This window comes from Aedes albopictus, chromosome 2 (assembly GCF_035046485.1).
Source record: "Aedes albopictus strain Foshan chromosome 2, AalbF5, whole genome shotgun sequence".
Classification (NCBI taxonomy): Eukaryota; Metazoa; Arthropoda; class Insecta; order Diptera; family Culicidae; genus Aedes; species Aedes albopictus.
In genome coordinates, this window is record NC_085137.1 from 97417470 (window position 1) to 97437324 (window position 19855).

The 19855-nt window shown below is 38.4% G+C and overlaps 1 protein-coding gene across 1 annotated transcript in view; it reads right to left on the bottom strand.

Annotated features, from left to right (window-relative positions):
- Positions 1-15053: 15053 nt before the first annotated feature.
- Positions 15054-19855, bottom strand: part of LOC109419785 (protein bicaudal C) — a 38947-nt gene continuing 34145 nt past the window's right edge. The window contains exon 12 of the mRNA XM_029852712.2: positions 15054-16575. The gene's annotated coding sequence lies outside the window, so the exon portion shown is untranslated. The remainder of the gene's footprint in view (positions 16576-19855) is intronic.

Below are 19855 nucleotides of genomic sequence, written 5' to 3' on the forward strand. Positions count from 1 at the left end.
CCACCTGATGGAGCCTGTGATGACAATGGAATGGAGTGACAGATACGACCGTGAGTAGCAAGATTAGAACAAATAATCCATGACGAATTTCGCACCAACTCGTCTTCGGGGTTGGCAGCACCCCCTCATAATCTTATGAAATTTTGTAGGTTTCAAGACTTTACCTTTTCAAGCAACTTTGCGTATTTTGTTTTTTCAAAATTAACCTAGACTAACATTTAAAAAGAGTCAAAGTTCTTTAACCGTTTTTTTTTCACAAAAAATAACTCGAATATGATAAGATGTACAAAAAAGTGATGTATGGGTAACATTTAGAGAATTGTCCAAGCTTTCATGAAAAAATATTTTAATAATTCTAAATACATTTTTACACGCTAAAAAATATATTTTTAAAATTAAAAGTCAATTTACAGAAAATGCCCACTTTTTTATGTTTTGAAATTTTTTTTCCAAGAAAGTCAATATTGTTGCCTAACTTTCCTCCATACATCACAAGATGGGCACTTTTAAGGAAAAATAGTTTTTCTAACAAAAACTTTTTCATGTTAGTTTTTTTAGCGTGTTGCGCATTAGCCGTTTTTTTCACAAAAAATATAACTCGAATATGATAAGTTGTACAAAAAAGTGATGTATGGGGGACTTTTAGGGAATTGTCCAAGCTTTCAAAAAAAGCATATTTAAAAAATATAAAAAATGTTTTACACGCTAAAAAATATCTTTTCAAAATTAAAAGTCAATTTACAGAAAAAGCCCACTTTTTTATGTTTTGAATTTTTTTCCCAAGAAAGACAATATAGTTGCCTAACTTTCCTCCATACACCACAAGATGGGCACTTTTAAGGAAAAAACATTTTTCTAACAAAAACTTTTTCATTTTATTTTTTTTTTTTTTTTGCGTGTTGTGCATTAACTTGTACAGTAATGTATCCAGAATCCTAATGACAATCCATTAAAACTTAATGGGCTCAACTACTTTTTTAATATCTTAACGTGCTTGACATTGAAAACGTGCTTGATATTGGAAAGGGCTCAAGACAAATTTGCTTGTAATTAGAAGGCACGAAATGTTGCTAATTGGCAAATTGAGAGATGAAATTTGTGAAAAAAATCGCGTTCTGGTGGGATTCGAACCCACGACTCCGTATTCGCTAGACCGGCGCTTTAACCAACTAAGCCACAGAACAGGTAATGGTTCTGCGGAATAGAAAGCCAAACTGACTCCGAAGCCGCACCGTGAACACTCCTATTTCACAAACTCATCTCTCTTTTCGGCTTAGATGCCAATCCACAACACACTCCTGTTTGTGCCCACTACCTACAAGTGCGAGCGAGTTATTTATATGAAGCCGAGACTTACTCTCGCACTCCGCATACCTAGCCACCAGGCAGTTTGTTTTGCTGGTGTCTAATTAGTATGCGTCGAGAGCTCGGCACGGTCGGACGCTCAGACGACCGAACTGCGCCAAGTGACGCAAGCAAGGGTACAATGATACATGTTGCCCATTTTACTGGCATTTTACCAGGTTAGCTGGTATGTCTGAAACATACTGGAAAAACTTGTAATTAGAAGGCACGAAATGTTGCTAATTGGCAAATTGAGAGATGAAATTTGTGAAAAAAATCGCGTTCTGGTGGGATTCGAACCCACGACTCCGTATTCGCTAGACCGGCGCTTTAACCAACTAAGCCACAGAACAGGTAATGGTTCTGCGGAATAGAAAGCCAAACTGACTCCGAAGCCGCACCGTGAACACTCCTATTTCACAAACTCATCTCTCTTTTCGGCTTAGATGCCAATCCACAACACACTCCTGTTTGTGCCCACTACCTACAAGTGCGAGCGAGTTATTTATATGAAGCCGAGACTTACTCTCGCACTCCGCATACCTAGCCACCAGGCAGTTTGTTTTGCTGGTGTCTAATTAGTATGCGTCGAGAGCTCGGCACGGTCGGACGCTCAGACGACCGAACTGCGCCAAGTGACGCAAGCAAGGGTACAATGATACATGTTGCCCATTTTACTGGCATTTTACCAGGTTAGCTGGTATGTCTGAAACATACTGGAAAAACTTGTAATTAGAAGGCACGAAATGTTGCTAATTGGCAAATTGAGAGATGAAATTTGTGAAAAAAATCGCGTTCTGGTGGGATTCGAACCCACGACTCCGTATTCGCTAGACCGGCGCTTTAACCAACTAAGCCACAGAACAGGTAATGGTTCTGCGGAATAGAAAGCCAAACTGACTCCGAAGCCGCACCGTGAACACTCCTATTTCACAAACTCATCTCTCTTTTCGGCTTAGATGCCAATCCACAACACACTCCTGTTTGTGCCCACTACCTACCAGTATGTTTCAGACATACCAGCTAACCTGGTAAAATGCCAGTAAAATGGGCAACATGTATCATTGTACAAATTTGCTTTTAGGGTTTTATATCAATGAAAACGCTTGTGTATTGATGAAATATGTACATATGTATATGTGTATTCAATTATTTTCTTTTCTACAATATATACATCCTTCTTTTATACATTCTATTGTAACGTTTTTTGAATATTAGATCTTTAGTCTATCTGAAACAAAGTAAACTTTTTTGGATTATCTTTTGAATTCGAAAACTTCTTCGCTTCAATTTGATTTTCAGAAATTGGCACAAATGAATGAAATTTTTGTGTACCAGGTATTGTTTTTACGTGACTGTATGTGTATAGTTCTTCAAGTTCATCCGTCATTTTTGCATATTGTTCATTTGAAATAAAGCAGAAATTCAATTTTGTTATATGTATATCTGACTGTTTAACTGCCCAGTCATACAGTTCTCGAGGAGTTGTGATTGTGTTTCCATAATCTCGAGCAAGACTTGCTCGTTTTGCCATTCGCTCGAGAGTACCTCCAACAGCGTCACATGGACCTTTGCCATGTGAAGTTGCGAAGAAGTGCCATTCTGCTTCCAATCCATAATTGGACCGAAAACTGCACAAACTGGCAAATTTTTTTTTTGTTCTTATAATGAGCTGCTGCTCCATCTGACATGAAAGTAATTTTTGAGAAATCAATCGATTGTTTAATGAAATCCAGCAGTTTTGATATAAATAACTGAACTGCTGTTGTATCGTGTGTAAGTACTTCAGATATTATTATAAAGCTCAAGTTTTCCAACTTATTTTCTTTTCTGTAGTACACTTCATAGGGGTGAATGGTAGCTTGAGAATTATTCCAATGGTAACCTTGAGCTGAATTTTGAATGATAAATGAATAATTTTCTGAAAAGTCACAAATTGTTAATACTTCACCCTGTTTAAGAGATTCTTTTTTATCCCGCAAAAATGAGGATTGTTCTTTATAAATGAAATCATGAGTTATAAGCTTATCAACTTTTTCTACAAAATACGGAACAAACTCGTCTATAGTCTTAGTAATAGTTTCCAAATTGCATCGATCAGTGGTTAGCCATTGTTGAAATAAAACCGATTCTTTATCATTCGCTTCTAATAATGATGTTAGTTCACTGGTTCTAGGCACACAATAATACAATTTCAGCAAACAGAATGCTGTTTTAAGCATTCAGATATCAAAACAAGCTGAGAAACAGGTTCTATTCCAGTTGGGATGTAACGCCAAGAAAAAGAAGGCACTCAATCAAACAAAGTTGTAATGCCCATTGAGTGTTATTAAATGGGTATAAGGATTCTTGATACATCCTGTACGAGTTAATGCGCAACACGCTTAAAAAAATAACATGAAAAATTTTTTGTTAGAAAAACTTTTTTTCCTTAAAAGTGCCCATCTTGTGATGTATGGAGGAAAGTTAGGCAACAATATTGACTTTCTTGGAAAAAAATTTCAAAACATAAAAAAGTGGGCATTTTCTGTAAATTGACTTTTAATTTTAAAAATATAATTTTTAGCGTGTAAAAATGTATTTAGAATTTTTAAAATATTTTTTCATGAAAGCTTGGACAATTATCTAAAAGTCCCCCATACAACACTTTTCTATAGGTCTTGTCATTTTTGAGTTACATCGATTTTAAAAAATTCTTCGAAAAAAAGTTAGGCCCTCTTCAAATGTTACTCTTGAAAATTTTCGAAAATTTAAGTATGCAAAGTTGCTTATAAAAACCTAGTCTTTATGCCCACCAAGTTTCATTCGATTCTGAGAGGGTGTTGCCAACCACTGGTCGAGTTGGCGCGAAATTCGTCCCATGCAGAATCAGATTGTCATGAATTGAAAGTGAATTCTACTTTAATTGAAATATTTTTCCAAATTTATTATTCTAATTGTGTGAACTATAATTAACTAGCAGGTAATCTAAACATAATTGGTATAATGCCTAAATCTAATGAAATCTCACTTTAGAGCTTTAGTTCACAATATAGCGTAGTGACGGACTTTGCATAACCTGAATTGAAACAATTTGCATTGGTTGGTAAGATGTTAGAGTGTTTATCTATAGAATTTCTTCTGAAGTCGCATCCAATAATACTTACAGCCGTCCCTGAATACATGACGAAAGATAAACACGACTTAATTACCGGACATACATGACTTAGAGGGACATTAAACGTAAGTGCTACTAGACTTAAGACTAAAAGCTCACACTATTTGCATTGATGAACTTGGACTGCAAAACTCATATACTATGTTCCATATACTCCATACTGTCCCATATAGGAAATTTGTAATCTCCCAATATAAGAGCTCAAACACAGTCTGCTCTGGAGGTTATTCATCTGAAAGAAATCCCCCCGGTCCGGTACTCAAGCAACAGATTCATTATTCCAAATGTGAGGTCTGGGATCATTTGGGCAGGAGCACCTATTTTGTGCACTGCTGCAATAACTCAGTCAATTTTTAACCGACTGACTTGATTTTTGAGATACGATCAGATACGCACAATATCTAGCCATTTTCAAGAATTCAAGTCAATCGGTTTGAAATTGACTGAGTTATAGCAAAAAGTGCCCAAAATAGGTGCCCAAATGGTCCCAGACCCTACTGCAGTAGAAGTTTAAACCTATTTGACTGATGAAAACCGTGGTCGTACTTGTTTTAAAGCATTGAGTTTGACCGTATCGATAAGTATTCAAAAATAAGACACCAAAACTATGTAGAGTGATGAATTTCATCCGAAATCACGGTACTTCTACTGATACTCTGGGAGGAATTCCGAGAGCTCATTCTGGAATAATTCGTGCATGAATTTCAAGATGATTTCTTTGGGGAATTCCTGATGTAGTTTCTGGAGAGTTTTTCTGGAGGAATTATTTGAGAAATTCTGGGAGAAATTCTGGAACAAAGTCCTGGTGTTCTTGTATGGATTTCTGAAGAACTTTCTTGAAAAATCTCTTAAGGAATGTATGGAATAACTCCTGAAAGATTTCTTCGTAGAATTTCTGGAGAAACTCCAGCATGAAGTCATGGAGGAATTTCTTTTGGAAACTTTGGAGAAATTTCTTGAGAAATTTCCGGAGGGAAGGAAGTCTTGAAGTAATCCCTGGAGGAATTTTTGGAGTAATTTCAGGAACAATTTCTTATGGTGCTACTGGAGGAATTCCTGAAAGATTTTTTGGAGGAATAACTGAGTAATATCTGGAGGGTTCCCTAGTGGAATTTTCCGAGGAATCCTTAGTGTAATCTCTGGAGTAATTTATGGTGAAGTTTTTGCAAGAACTTAGTTGAAATTGAAGGACAAAATCATAAAGGTATTCCTGGAGGAAATTTTGCAAAAAAATTCTGGAAGAATTTCTGAAGTAATTTCTTAAGGTTGAATTCTGGGGGAATTGCTGTAGAAATTTCGGGAGGATCATATGAGAGATCCTTGTACGATTTCAACAAAGAAAAACTTGAAGAACATATGCAAGAAAATTGGAAGGTTTTAACACAATAACTGCTGGAGGAATTCGCAAAATTTATTCTTGAAATACCTGGAGGAATTATTTGAAGAATCCCTGGAGTAATTCCTGGAGAAACCAAGAGGAATTAGAGAAGGAATACCTGAAGGAATTCTTGGAGAGATCTGAAATCTCTGAAAGATATTTTGTTAAAGAAGTTCTAGGGAAATTCCTGACGAAAATTCTAAAATGATTCCTAAGGGAATTCCTATAAAAATCTTCGACGAATCCCTGGAGGAATCTCTAGAGGAATGCCTGGCGGAATTCCCCGAGGAATTCCTGGAGGAATTTCATTTTCATTCATTTATTTAGTTAACATCAAATTCATGATAGTACTGAATCAACAATTTGCCGCCATAATACTCGATTTGCAGCTGCAGCTCTCCAACGTCGGTCACGCCCAACACTCGCCAGATCACGCTCCACCTGGTCCGCCCATCGTGCTCTCTGCGCTCCACGCCTTCTTGTACCAACCGGATGGTTAGCAAACACCAACTTTGCAGGGTTGTTGTCCGGCATTCTTGCAACATGCCCTGCCCATCGTATCCTTCCGGCTTTGGCCACTTTCTGGATGCTGGGTTCGCCGTAAAGTGCAGCGAGCTCGTGGTTCATCCTTCTCCGCCACACACCGTTCTCCTGCACGCCGCCGAAGATCGTCCTTAGCACCCGTCGCTCGAAAACTCCGAGTGCTTGCTGGTCCTCCTCGAGCATCGTCCATGTCTCGTGTCCGTAGAGAACCACCGGTCTTATTAACGTCATGTACATGGTACATTTGGTGCGGGGGTGAATCTTTTTTGACCGCAGTTTCTTCTGGAGCCCATAGTAGGCACGACTTCCACTGATGATGCGCCTTCGTATTTCACGGCTCACGTTATTGTCAGCCGTTAGCAAGGAACCGAGGTAGACGAATTCTTCTACCACCTCGAAAGTATCCCCGTCTATCGTAACATTGCTGCCAAGGCTTGTCCTGTCTCGCTCAGTCCCACCTACCAGCATGTACTTTGTCTTGGCCGCATTCACCACCAGTCCGACCTTTGCTGCTTCACGTTTCAGGCGGGTGTACTGTTCTGCCACCGTTCCAAATGTTCTAGCAATAATATCCATGTCATCCGCAAAACAGACAAATTGGCTGGATTTCGTGAAGATCGTACCCCGGCTGTTGAGCCCGGCTCGTCGCATAACACCTTCCAGGGCGATGTTGAATAGTAGGCAGGAAAGTCCATCACCTTGTCGTAGTCCCCGTCGAGATTCAAATGAACTGGATAGTTCACCCGAAATCCTTACGCTGTTCTGCACACCGTCCATCGTTGCTCTTATCAGTCTAGTCAGCTTCCCGGGAAAGCTGTTCTCGTCCATAATTTTCCATAGCTCTGTGCGGTCGATACTGTCGTATGCCGCTTTGAAGTCGATGAACAGGTGATGCGTTGGGACCTGGTATTCACGGCATTTCTGGAGGATTTGCCGTACGGTGAAGATCTGGTCCGTTGTCGACCGGCCGTCGATGAAACCGGCTTGGTAACTTCCCACGAACTCATTTACTTTAGGTGAGAGACGACGGAAGATGATCTGGGATAGCACTTTGTAGGCGGCGTTTAAAATGGTGATCGCTCGAAAGTTCTCACACATTAACTTGTCGCCTTTCTTGTGGATGGGACAGATTATCCCTTCCTTCCACTCCTCCGGTAGCTGTTCGGTTTCCCAGATCTTGACTACTAACTGGTGCAGACAGGTGGCCAACTTTTCCGGGCCCATCTTGATGAGTTCTGCTGCGATACCGTCCTTACCAGCCGCTTTGTTGTTTTTGAGCTGGTGGATGGCATCCTTAACTTCCCTCAGCGTGGGAGTTGGTTCGTTCCCGTCCTCTGCTGCACCAACATAGTCATTTCCTCCGCTGCCTTGGTCCTCCGTGCCTACATTATCTTCGCCATTCAGGTGCTCGTCGAAGTGCTGCTTCCACCTTTCGATCACCTCACGTTTGTCCGTCAGGAGGCTCCCATCCTTATCCCTGCAGATTTCGGCTTGCGGCACGTAGCCTTTGCGGGATGCGTTGAGCTTCTGATAGAACTTCCGTGTTTCCTGTGAACGGCACAGCAGTTCCATTTCCTCGCACTCCGCTTCTTCCAGGCAGCGCTTTTTCTCCCGGAAGAGACGGGTCTGCTGCTTCCGCTTCTGTCTGTATCGCTCCACATTCTGTCGAGTTCCATGCTGCAGCATTGCCGTCCGCGCTGCATCCTTCTCCTCCAGAACCGCTCTGCACTCCTCGTCGAACCAATCGTTTCGTCGACTCCGTTCTACATACCCGATAGTGCTCTCGGCTGCGTTGTTGATGGCTGCTTTGACTGTACTCCAGCAGTCCTCTAGAGGGGCCACATCGAGCACACCCTCGTCCGGCAACGCTGCCTCGAGATTCTGCGCGTATGCGGTGGCGACATCCGGTTGCTTCAGTCGCTCTAGATCGTACCGGGGCGGCCGCCGGTACTGTACATTGTTAATAACGGAGAGTTTTGGGCGCAGTTTAACCATCACCAGGTAGTGATCAGAGTCGATATTAGCGCCACGATAGGTCCTGACGTCGATAATGTCGGAGAAGTGCCGTCCATCAATCAGAACGTGGTCGATTTGCGATTCCGTTTGTTGTGGTGATCTCCAGGTGTAACGATACGGGAGGCTGTGCTGGAAGAAGGTGCTACGAATGGCCATGTTCTTGGAGGCGGCGAAATCGATGAGGCGTAGGCCATTTTCGTTCGTCAGCTGGTGGGCGCTGAACTTTCCAATTGTCGGTCTGAATTCCTCCTCCTGGCCTACCTGAGCGTTTAGATCCCCTATGATGATCTTGACGTCGTGGTTTGGGCAGCTGTCGTACTCGCGTTCGAGCTGCGCGTAAAATGCGTCTTTGTCATCATCAGTGCTTCCGGAGTGAGGGCTGTGCACGTTTATTATGCTGATGTTGAAGAATCGGCCCTTGATCCTCAACCTGCACATTCTTTCGTCGATCGGCAACCAACCGATCACGCGCCTCTGCATGTCGCCCATCACTATAAAAGCTGTTCCCAGCTCACGTGTGTTGCCGCAACTCTGGTAGATGGTATGATTACCTCTAAACGTTCGCACCATAGATCCTGTCCAACACACCTCCTGCAGCGCTACGATTCCGAACCCGCGGTCCTTCAGTATATCGGCGAGTAGAGTAATGCGGGGCAAAAGTTCGCACGGGGCAAAAGTTCGCAGTGGGTCTTTTTCTGAGCACGAGTTAAGAACCCAATCAAATCTGTATGGGTTCGACACATAATCAGGTCAGCTACTCGTCAATAAAATTTGAAACGATTTCGTTATGGTTTGGCAGGGTTATGCGAAAAAGTATGTTTCTAGGGGTTTTGATAGAATTTTAGAACCTCTTGGAATAAGAATTTGTAGTAACAGGAAGAAGAAGAATCTCATAACCTCTTTATGTCGGAGAATCGTTATTCCACAGTAGTTTGCGAGGTACACTCGAATAAATAATAAACTACTAGTGCTTCTTGTAGAAAGGGACATTGTTAAAATCTCGACAGTGGGGCAAAAGTTCGCAGTAGCTGTGGGGCAAAAGTTCGCACTAGATTTCTGAGTCTAGTACATGAATATAAATACAGAATCTTTGAAGCAATGATAATTTCGTATAGAAACTACTATAAATGCATAATATGAGTAGTATGCACCCTGAAATCGTTGCGACAGAGGGTCTGAACTAAGTTTTGTAAGAAAATTAATCTTCTAACTAAAGCAAACATTAGATATGTTCACGCATTTAAATCAATAAATGAAAAATGACTGAAAAAACATTTTAAAACATTTTCTTCGTCATCCTCGTCGTGTCTTTTCGTATGTTTCTGAAGGTCTTATGTTCATCTACTTTACCGGGGTCTTACATAGCATCCCAAGTAACACAGAAAACATCTTTGAAAAAAAATGTTTGAGAAAGATGTTATAATACAGTACTATAATCGTATTTGAATACATCTTGTGTTGAAATCGTGTTTTCTTTATGTTTGGCAAAAACAAGTTTGTACACAGTCTAATCAACCTCATCACAAGTTAGAATGACGTAAATTTAACGTTGATAACACAAAATTTTGTATCAACATCTGCTTCAATTAAAGATGATTTGTAAAACATTAGCAGCACATAGTTAAAACCTTTTCTCCCAAATGTGTTACTAAAACGTTATTTTCAAGTATTAATTACGTAATTTGTTTATCACTTCACAGTCTCTTCTTGAATGTCACTGTCTTGATCATTAAATATCTTTAAATATCTTTTACACAAAAAATACCCAGAAATTATACTATAATAGCATGCAACATTCACATTTGTTAGCTTTGTCATTTACTCAACAGGTAAACAGAGGTATTGAAATACTGTTTACAACGGTTGGCGAGTGTGGAAATCACTCTAGGCGAAGAAGAAAGCGACCACTTTTTACTTCACCACAATGTCAGTTCTACTATCACCTGATAATCACTTCAGATACTTATTATTCCTTGTTGGGTATTTAAGTCACTACGATACTTACTGGCAGCTCAATCTCACTGAAAAGGCACTAAATTAACCCCATGAAATATTAATAATCAATTTACTGATACTGGCTTCGCAAATTGAACACAGAGTTTGTTATTGTTATACTAATGTTCAAAATAGGTATCCAAAACTAAAATCGCATCCATGTATATAATATGCAAATGGTTGTTTAAAATACGTTGCAATGATGTTTTTTCAATGTATTTTTGAAGGTATTCGAGAAACATGTTATTTAGGTGTCCATAAGATGTAATTTGAACGTATTTCTAATATTTTGAATTTTTTTTTATCAGGACAGATGGATTACAGCGCCCGTTATAAAGTTTCACACTGACACTTCAGCTGTTGATTTATCTACATTTTTTTCTTCCAATAACTATTTATCTGTGACAATTAAACATTGATTGAAATAATATAATTTCCTTATCAATAATTGATAAAAATTCTACATTCTAAAAGTACATCATTTATACAACATAAATGAAAATGGCATTCCAAAACTTCCTGACGGTACTGTGTCAGGAAGCCACCATGTTGCATGCCTGAAAATTTGTTCCAAATTCTCAAGCAATCCAGAGAAATGACAAAAACCTTTCTTCTTGTTTCCAACCTGATGGAAAGCGCATGCATTAAGGAAGAGTGAATGTGTTTATTTCACCATAAATTTTGACTGGCATATGAAATTAGTTCATAGTAATCAAACATCCAGATTATAAATACCAAATCAAATTAGTGGCTTAATATTTATTTTGAACCATGCCCAAATAGCACCATAATAGGTGACATATTTATTTACACAGCGTGAGTTTGGTAAATTATGATTTCTCTGAAAGTAAACAGTAAGTATTTACGATGTTTGCAGAAAACATATTCAATACTAGTTTTATGTTATAAGAATGTATTGAAAAAAATCTTTGGTAACATCGAAGATGTTTTATAAGCCGACATTTTTTGCGCTTTTTCGGTGATATAAGTGTACGAAAATACGTTTCCTATATTTGGAACAAAACATTGGTGTTTGTATGGATCATGTATTATTTACATTATTATAACAAGTTGTGTTACTTGGGATAGTTTGTAATTTCACAGTTATAATCCATCACCATACTGACGGGGATAAGATTCGATAACAGTCCCGTTCAACAGTTTTGCTGCATATTTGATTTTTTTTTTCATGCATTTTGTGCAACATGTATCTCTATGATTACACCACAATGAGTTATGACAACATCAGCAACGCTGTAAAGGACAGATCTTAGTTAATAGTTGTGGAAGTCTTCATAAAACACACTCTATACAAAAGCTGAACACCAGGTCGTATTCCAGTTGGGTCGTAATTCTAAGAACAGAAATAAACAGATTTCATGGCTAGAGTGAAAAGATGAACATGAATTAACATGAAATAAATGAACATCACACCAATAAACTACCCTGTACAAGGTGCGAACTTTTGCCCCGCATAATGCGAACTTTTGCCCCCACTATGGGGCAAAAGTTCGCATTGGAGTACTTGTTTTAAAAATTGTATTAGTAAAATTACAAAAGGAACGCGAAAAAATCTAGTACTACGTTTTGAAGGCAACATGATAGGGACCCGTTTAACGAAGAAAAACGATATTATTTTCTATTCGTTCAATAGTTTTTTTTGTGAAGTCTGTTAGGTGCGAACTTTTGCCCCGCATTACTCTATGCGGGTGCTCCCAATGAAGTTGAGAGATCTGCAGTTCCACGTACCGAGCTTCCAATCGCAAGTCCCTTTTCGTCGCTGTGGTCGTCGCCATTGGTATCGGTTCGCATTCTTCTCTTGTTGATTTTCCGGTGCTAGTCTTTTTTACGGCTGGCTCGCAGGGCCTGACACCAACCCACTAACCCAGGGAGCTGGGCTTACCTTCCCGGAAGCTACGGGTTCTGCATTGGCATTTCCTCCAACTACAGTGCTAAATAGCTAGGCTCGAGCGCCAGTCTTCGCCGGGGGTGGTGTTTTTAATGGGCGCTCAGGAGATAATATTTTACCTGAGCTTCCACCCCCTGGAGGAATCTCGTGAGAAATTCTGTACTTTTTCATGGAGGAATCTCAGAGGAATTTGAAAGGCGTTGTTATCATTCTACATTTTTCACATTGTTATTCATTTACAATGAGGCCTGCTTTCGAATCTGAGATCGCCACTTTCTATTTTAGGAAGCGGAAAAATTATTCCACTATTTTTGGTATACGATGAACGCAATTTTCTCATCTAAGATTAACACTTTTTGTGAGCGGGATAATTTTCTTATTTGCTTCAATTTGGAAACCGTAAGATCGACACACTGAACGCTGAATTATTTATATGGGGGGCTTAGCATCATAAGGGGCGCAGCTTGGGTAACTTGGGTAACCAGCTCTGATTTTACCATGACAGCACTGAGTTTAGGGCAATTCTTAAAATAAAAAAAGACCATTTTTCGAGGAACCCTTTTTTATGCGTCTTCAAAGAACGATTACGCAAATAAAAAAATACATAAAGTTGAAAATTTGCATTTATTTTTTCAATTGGGTAGGTATGTGTTTAATATATTGAAGAGGTAGTTTCACCAAAGAACGGAATTTTATAACCTCTGAAGATATTTAAAACAGAGCGTCGAAGTTCGACCAAAAAGTAGGTGTTTTTTTTGGGATAGACCATGTTCCAAATGTTGGAGGTTTTTCTATCCAAAATAAGAATTTTAAAAGTCGGTATTGAGTGATATGTTATGTGTACATAACTGCCAGTAATAATAATTATTTTCCAGATTTTTCCCCGTACAATTTTTTTTCACTACAAATTATTCAAACGATAAAAAAATTGAAAAAAATGCAGTTTGTACAGATTGTTATTTTGTGTGGTATACTCATAGAACCAAATTATCAATAATACTAAACATTTTCCAAATTTCTTCAAGCTGTTCTAAACTTAACTATGTTGTGAAGATTTCTTAAAGAACCGGAATGAAAAGACCAACCGTGCTTCGAGATAGAGCATTTTGAACGTTTATAGTTAATTTCCGATACAGTCCTTAAACACTAAGCAACCCCTGGGGGAACTTCTGAAGAAACCTCTGGAAACACTTTCAGAATCTCTGGAGGAAGAATTTTCTAGTGGAAATTCTCAATAAATGCCGGAGAGAATCTTTATATATATTGAATTGCCCCAAAGAAAACTCTTTCAACAATTACTCCTGAAAGAGTTCCAAGAAACATATCTACATTTCTTAATGAAATCCCTAGATAATGTCAAAATGTTTTTTTTTTTGAATTGCATCTTTCGAGAAAATCTATGAAGGAACTTCGTGAAACCAAGAAATTTAAAGTTCTTGAGAAATTTCCAGATAAATTCAGGTGGGAAATTTTTACATAAATGTTTGAAGAAGCACTCTCTCTCTCTCTCTTCTTGGCGTAACGTCCTCATTGGGACAAAGCCTGCTTCTCAGCTTAGTGTTCTATGAGCACTTCCACAGTTATTAACTGAGAGCTTCCTCTGCCAATGACCATTTTGCATGCGTATATCGTGTGGCAGGCACGAAGATACTCTATGCCCAAGGAAGTCAAGGAAATTTCCTTTACGAAAAGATTCTGGACCGACCGGGAATCGAACCCGTCACCCTCAGCATGGTCATGCTGAATACCCGTGCGTTTACCGCCTCGGCTATATGGGCCCTGAAGAAGCACCTGAAAGAATATATGCACGAGCTTCCATAGCAATCCTTGAAGGAATTTTCTAAATAAATACTAAAGGAATCCCAGGAACAATTTCTGAACCAACCTTGCTTGAAACATACTTGAAAATCCTGCAATAATCTTGTTTCTGTTTAAAAAAAATCCGATTTTTTTCAATAAATTTCGAAAGAATCCCTTAAGGAATTTCTGACAGTATTTCAAGGTAATCATGGAGAAATTTCTTGAACAGTATAGGGGAAACTATAAATTAAACAATAGGGGGATTCACTTAACAGCGTAAACTGATTAAACTGATTAAACGTCGCGATCACCAAGGCAATCTTCGATTATTTCATTCGCAAAATCATGAAACATTTCAAATAAGCAGAATATCATGGCTTACGCAGCAATTTAATCTGTTTAGTGAATACCCCTAATATTTTTGGGAAGAATCTTGAAAAGAAATATTGCTGAACTCACAGTAGCAGCACAGGATGGCAAGAGTAGAAAAGAAACGAATCAACCACAGCACGAAACAGACGCACGAAGAGATTGTGATTGCTGAAACGTGGAGAAGCATCGATCAGAACGATATGCGGAGGTTTTATGCAACAGTCAATGGTGCGCGACGTAAAACTGCGCCAGTGCCGACCATGTGCAATGACCGAGAAGGAAATTTGATGACAAACCAAAAAGTGGTGGTGGCCTGATGGTAAGAACATTTCGAAGATTTCTTGCATGTTAACTACAAAAGCCATCAGGTACACTCTCGGGGAAACTGCAGAAACATCAAGGAATCAACTCTTTAACTGCATGAGACACACAGCATTGCCATGCTATGCTTGATATACACATCATTGCCATGCTATGTTTCTCTTTCTTTCTTAAATGGTATGTACAAACACGGTAAGTTTATTTTAATTGAAGCATGCTGTTTATTGATTTAACACCGGATTACAAAGCAAAACCTATAAAGAATGATCCTTCGAATACAAACCTAAAGCAGCAATAGTCAATAACTTTGCAAACAACTAGAGAAGTCAATACTGTTGAAAGGATTAATGATTTTTCGTTACCTCGCTTTACAGCGCTAAATGAATACTCCCAAAAATTAAATGCTGAACGATGAATGAACATGCAATTTATATTAAAAAATTCTTCATTGCTTACAATTATTGATGGAATCTGAACTTCACCGGCAACCGGTCCTCTAGTAATTGTTGGCCTTCGCAGTTTCCGTATAGAGATCTACTCATACTAACGACAATTTCAGGTGTGGCAGCCAAACAGTGTTACAAAGTGGGGATCCCGGTTTACAGTGCCAGTGTGTGATTGTGTATGTCTTATGTTAACCTATTGCTTGTTAAATGAAAAGAAACTTTGATCGCAATACAATAAACTATTTAAAATTGTGACTTTACAAAAGAACAATCAAAGTTTCATTTCATTTAGAGAAGAAACGCGAAAAAAATCCCACTGCGGCTTTTCATTACCAGCTCCATCCTCTCGGTCTCCCGAACGGCCACAGGCTTTGGAAGAGGCCAAGCCGTTGAAATTGAATTTTTATTTAAATTACCTCGGTCATGGCGAAATCCCCGTATGGAAACATAATTAGATAGGAAAGCCAAGACGTGTCCGCCCGAGAGTGGTTAAGCTGCGATAATGAAAACAGGCGGATTTTTTTTCTGTAGCTTCTTCCTGGAACGTTTTAAAACTGAGCTTATCTATGAGTGTGAGTGTTTGATGAGATGCATGCAATTTGAGTGAGAGTGGAAAAAAATGAGGAAATTTTGCGGTGTGTTCGTTGAATGTGGCAAAATGCATCACCCGTTCGTTGAAAATGAATAAATAGAATGCAGATTGGGGCGATAGATGGTGGTGATGCAGATGTGGACGGAAATACGTTGGTCTGGTGAGGAAATGCTTTCCATAGTTCGGTGATCCAACTGCCAGCAGCCGGAGGGAAATGTTGCATTTAATTAAAAATATTTCATCGCCGTTGCAGTTGAATGCGGGCTTCTTTGGGTGAATGTCGTCGTCGTCGTAGAGGCACAATCTTTTCCGGATCAATTGCACACAGATGGTGGCTCGCGTTCGTTAGGAGATGAAATCCGCAAAGGATTTAACACGAATTAAATACATTGTAGTGGAAGATTTTCGTCCGGTTTGAGAGGAAGATTCCAATCGGGTTTGTGCGAACAAACACCTTCACATGCAATTCCTTGTTCGCCTTACGGCATCGGCGATGTTGTTTCTTCGCTGAATCGATATTCAATTGGTACCGGTTGGATGACATTCGCTTGCCACGCGAAGAGTACTACGAGGGTAATTATTGTTGCAAGAAGCGATTAATTAAACGCCTGTTTAATTAATTTTCTTCTGCTTGATGGTACACATGCCATTCAGTATTTTTAAATGCTCTAGGATGATTATTGAACTTTTCCTCTGCTTCACCTGAAAAATAGAAGAATAAAAAAATATAACTTTTAATTTATTTTATTTTTTGGCCCACGACACTACCATGGGTGCTCAGGACTGAAGACTATTTTTTGAGGAGTACATATTGGAATTACCCATTCTAATCGAATGATAACATTGAAGAAGTCATTCAACAAATCCTCTAGAAAACTCTGTAAAGCATTCTTATAAAGATTTTTGTGAAAGTTTTTCAAAGATTTCTCCAAGATTTTTTAAGGTCTTTTTGTAAGTATACTTTCGGTTATGCTTCCAATGATCTCTACAGAAATTCTTCAGAAGTTATTTTTGATGACTCCATTTTGAATAGGTATCCAGCAATTCGTGTAAGAATTTCCACAAAAATTCTTTCAAGAATTTCCCCAGGAATGCAGTCGAAACTGTTTTCAGAAATTCTTGCCAGGATTCTTTCCAAGAATTCTTCCTAAAATATCTCTGGAATTTCTTTTGTCATTTTTTCATTCTCCAAAAGATTTCTCTAGCAGTTGTTTCAGGGTTTTCTGTAATTCTGTAATCTCAACGCACTCTTTCTAGTAGAAGTTGTTTTGTGACACGAATGCACTTTTTAGTGTAAAGTGTCATTAATAAATAAAAAAAATAGAAGTTGTTTCAGGATTTTTGGCAGAAAATCCTTTCAAAATTGTTGGAAAAAAATCTTATAAGGGACTTTTGGAGGTGTCTTGGATGGAATGTATTCCTACAGGGATTCGTGAAGGAGTTCTTGCAGGGACCTTTTAAAAGAATCGATGGTAGATTTCTGGGATAAATCCTTGAAGGTACTCATGGAATTATTTTTGGAGAAATATCTGGAGTAATCCTAGGGGCAACTTTTGAAAGGTTTCGCGGAAAATTTTATGGACAAATCCGTGGAAAAAATCTGGAATAAACACTTGGAAGGAAGCAATTCGTGGAGAATAGATTGTTAGAGAAATTTTTAGAGTAGGTTTTGTTAAAGTTCTTTTAGCAATTCATAAATGAGTTTTCGGAAGAATTTCCGGATGAATAAATCCGGAGTACATATTTCTTCGACTATTTTTTGAAAGATTTTCTGGAGGAGCTTCATTTATCTTGGGATAATTTGAATTTCAGTAGACTAGGTGATGATCTCTGGAGAACTTCTAAAAAAACAAGGAGATTGACTGAAACATTATTTGTAGGTTTGAACTTTTAGTAGCTACGCAGTCTTTATTCTTGAAACGGGTTTATTATCTACCCAACGTTTCGGCACTTAGGGATGATGCCTTCATCAGGGGGAAAATAATGTTCTCGTTTCGTCTCTCGTCTTTCGGCTAACTTTAACTGTCCTGACTCTAATTGTTTGGTACATGACTCAATAACACTTCGGAATGCCCTGTAAGAATGATTAGAAAAAATCGGACCCAGGAAGATTTCCAAGGAGTTTTTCAAAGTAAATCCTTAGAGGTATTTATGGAATTATTTCTGGGGAATCCTAGAAGAAACTCGTGGGGATTTTTTTTATTACCATACGGGTTTGGGCCAAAGGGTCTCAGATTTTCATGAAACTTTTTCCACAGGCAGGGCTCATGGATACATGAACAAAAAAAATGAGCAAAATTCAGGGTCACCTATTTTTCCGGAAAACGAAGGTGGATTTTTTATTTTGTTTTCCCCTGACACTACTTACTTTAAAATAATCATAACTCAAGAACGAAGCATCGTAGAATAGAAACAAAGTTTTTTTTTTGATGAAAGCAAATTTTCTCAGAAATCCAAAAAAAATATAGGGTATGTGTGCCATCAGTAATCTCATGCTCCCATTTTCATCCTATTCGAAAACAAGCGATTACGGCACCGATTGACTCCGTTCTTTTTGTTTTCATGGGTGCTCACTTCTAACAAAAAATACAAAAATAAGAAACAAAACAAACAACGCTTCAATCCTTTGTTTTTCGTGGGATGAAAATGGGAGCCACATGCTTAATAAGGGAACCAATACCCTATGAACTGGAAAAAGTTTTCCACAAAATTTTCCACAGTTGAGAAAATTCGTAAAGAAAAGCCGGAAAAACTATGCCCGAACTCGTGGAAAATTTTCGAAAAAATATATTTTTGAGAAGGTTATTTCATAAGCTTTAATCGCTGAAATTTTTGGAATGCACTTTTTTCGTTTTTGGGTTATGGCCAATTTTGTTGAAAACTGTTCAAATGTGCCATAAAAGCCTTCTCTTTGAAAAATCATAACTCAAGAACGAAGCATCGTAGAAACAAAGTTTTTTAATGAAAATGAAAGCAAATTTTCTCAGGAATCAAAAAAAAATATGAAATGGAAAATGTTTTCCACAAAATTTTTCACCGTTGAGAAAGTTCATAAAGAAAAGCCGGAAAAAAACTATGTCCAAACTCGTGGAAAATTAAAAAAAAATTTGAGAAGGTAATTTCATAAGCTTTGATCGCTGAAATTTTTGGAATAAGAAATCCTGCTCATTTTCTAAAAAAAACTTTGTTTCTACGATGCTTCGTTCTTGAGTTATGATTTTTTGAAGTAAGTAGTGCCAGGGGAAAACAAAAAAAATCCACCTGAGTTTTGCTTTGGAGGAAGACATTTCGCTTGTGGTTTGGGCAAACTTCCAGTAACTATTCTACTGCCGTGAATCTCAAGTCAGACTCATCTGTAAAAAGTAGGCATTGAGAAAATGAACTCAAATGTTTTCAAATTCCATTACTATGTGAAACTTCTAGAAATCATCATTAATTGAGGACTTCTGTGATCATCATGAAACTTTCACAAAATGTTTCAAATGTGCAAAAGAAACCGTGAAAAATATAAAACTGACTAAAACAAAGTTCGGTTTTGTACAGCAGGGTTAACAAGTTCGTAATGGGACTGACTTGCGATTACTTTTCAATATGGGACAATCTGAGTTGGTGTTGTTTCTCGATTTTACTGAACAAACTATATATTTTTATTCACGCAGCTGAAAGATAATCCGAAAAAAGATCGAAAACTGCTATTAACTAAATTTTGCCAAAATGCAGATGGGACTGACTTGCGATTCACGGCAGTATACGTGCTAGATGAAATTCTACTGAATCAATTATTCCTCCATGAATTCCTTTCCCAATTTCTCCAGTAACTTCTTGCAGGGTTCTTCAGAAAGCTATTTATGAGATTCTTCGAGAGGTTGATTTAGGATTTCTTCAGAAGTTCTCTCAGGGCTCTTCCATAAGATTTTGCTGAGGAGCCAAAGCGCCTTACTGTGGAATTCCTCCAGTAAATATTTGAAGGATTTTACTGGAT